The 2,397-nt window shown below is 36.9% G+C and overlaps 1 long non-coding RNA gene across 3 annotated transcripts; it reads left to right on the top strand.

Moving 5' to 3' along the window:
- On the top strand, positions 1–2,191 carry LOC148770240 (uncharacterized). 3 transcript variants are annotated; one of them, XR_016031862.1, is made up of 3 exons: positions 46–507; positions 1,522–1,625; positions 2,053–2,191. It is a non-coding gene; the product is annotated as an uncharacterized LOC148770240 (long non-coding RNA). The 3 variants fall into 3 exon arrangements; XR_016031861.1 differs by having other exon boundaries at positions 47–507; positions 1,555–1,625; XR_016031863.1 differs by lacking the exon at positions 1,522–1,625 and having other exon boundaries at positions 1–507.
- The last annotated feature ends 206 nt before the right edge of the window (positions 2,192–2,397 follow it).

Raw genomic sequence — 2,397 nt, 5'->3', positions numbered from 1 at the left:
TAACGTCGCATTTATCTGACTATTTTATTTATATAAAATTTTCTTGCGACGATGATTTATAGAAACGTCGCAATGTAAAATTATAATCCCTTTCGTACGCCCTAATTGAACACTTCATTCCTCTCCCCTGCACCCAGCTCATCCTCCCTATTCCACACCGCTGCCACCGCCGCTACAACACTTCGCCGCGGACTCTGAAGCAATCCGCCGTCGCCGTCGCGGCCGACGACATCAGCCAAAGCCGATGGCACAACCATCGCCCAATCCCCCCTATCCCACTCATCCTCCCTCTTCCAGACCACCGCCGCCGCTTCTTACGCCGCAGCAATCTGCCGCCGCCGTCGCAGCCGACAACATGAACAACTATTGAGACAAAGCCGAGCCACCACCCAAGTCCCTCTTCTCTCGCTCTTCCTCCCTCTTCCAAATCGCCGCCACCGCCGCTGCACTTAGCCGTCCACTGGTGCAATCCGCCATCCATTCTGCCGTTCACCAAATTTGTAGAGGGTAAGTACTGGAACTCAATTTTACTTTACTTTTAATTTTTTGTGTTTGTATATGACGTAACTTACTTTGAAGAAATCTAGGCTATATTTTTACTGTCAAATATGTGAAATAAAAGTTTTGAGAATCGAAATTGGAATAAATAGGTATTTGATTGAGGTGGGAATTGGAATTAAGTGGGATGTGTTTGTTTTGAGGTGTGTGCCTGTATGTTTAAGTATGCATTTTAGTAGGAATTTTGTTTTGTTGTGTGTGTGTGTCTGTATGTTTTAATATGTTTAAATATGCATTTGTCCATTTTAAATATGCATTTTAGTGGGAAGTTCATAGAATTCTTCCAAAAACAAAAAGACAAGAGTCAATCAGAAACAAAATCCAAATACACAAAATAAATAGTCTTTTTTTTTAGCAAAATTGCTACTAACAGTTTAGACAATAATGAAAGGTTATAATTGTGCTTATGCGACATTTTGAACATAATTATTCCAAGAGAGACGAATGAGTTTTTTTAACTCTCTCATTACCATCTATGTTCTTCAGTTGCATATATTTTCTAAATAAAAATGTCGAAAGATAGGAGTTGGGTTTTGCTAGATGATCATCGGTTGGAAGCATATCAAAATGGTTTAGAATTTCTAGAATTTGCTTTCGATAAGGCGGGCATTGATGATAAAATAAGGTGTCTATGTAGAGACTGCAAGTGTCGAAAATTCGGTGACCATGAATTCATTCATGGGCATCTATGAATGAGTCGGGGAGTGATCGGAAGGTAAAACTGTATTTTTAATTAAGTTATATCATTATATGATTTATGCATTGCATCAAAATATAGTAACTTATTTGGTAGTATTACTAGTCCAAATCTCAAAAAATGTCACGAAGCACGAATATCAATTGCAACCACCACTATTATTGGTAGATCTCATAAACATGTAAGTGATCTTGTATATGTGCGATTGTATATATTTTAAGAGTTATTATAATGGTCTAATTACTCTTATATAATGTTCCTACAAGTTCATAAATTTGGCAAAGTTCCTTCGGTTGCAGCTTAATCCAGAAAATGCTATATGAGCATCGATGCCTTGAAGGAATTGGAGCCTTTCACTGAACTACGTGCAGTAAGTTATTACTTTAGTTGAATCGATGCTTTATTTTCTACTTGAACATGTTTGGGTTGTATATTGTACGTAGTTGGTGGATCTTTCGTTGAATTATGGATTTATTGGGTACTTAGATATGTTTGAATTGTGCAATGTAGTTGGTGAATAGTTGAGTAGCTATATGTATTTTGGGTTCTCTAATGTAGTTTATGCATATTTTTGTTGAATTGTTGCTTTGTTTCATACTTCAGCATTTGTTAGTTGTGTTTGTAGTTGGTCGATCTTTTATATGAATTATTGTGTTTTTTTTCTACTTAAACATGTTTGGGTCGAGCAATGTAGTTGGTGGATTTTTATTTGGATTATTGTTTTATATTATATACTCCGTATCAAATAGGTCGTGTTAATGCAGTTTTTTATATATTACTCGGGCGGATTTTGACAGAGTCTATGAAGAATGTATGAATGAGAGTCTATCAAGAATGTATGAATGGTGGGAGTGATGAAAGCATCGCTAACACGATAGCTTGCGAACGAGTATTGGGAAAAACTAAAAGACTTGGAATTGGTTGCTCAAGTTCAAAGAAAGGAGGAAGGTCCAACTTGTCTTCTACTGGTAGAGATGAAGAAATAGAGGTTTTAAAAGAAGATAAAATGACGAATATTTTAGGGCCCAAGGTGTCGAGTTTCATCCCTAGAATCCATCCGGCGAAAGTAACTAGTTTCCTCGACAACATTAGGTTTGGGTACTTTTACTTCATGTGTGAATGATTTAAGTTTTTATTTGAAT

This window comes from Erythranthe guttata, chromosome 6 (genome assembly GCF_056151865.1).
Source record: "Erythranthe guttata isolate IM_541 chromosome 6, IM_541, whole genome shotgun sequence".
NCBI classification, from domain to species: domain Eukaryota; kingdom Viridiplantae; phylum Streptophyta; class Magnoliopsida; order Lamiales; family Phrymaceae; genus Erythranthe; species Erythranthe guttata.
The sequence above is the reverse complement of the archived record's forward strand: the minus strand, read 5'-3'. Positions and strand labels throughout refer to the sequence as shown.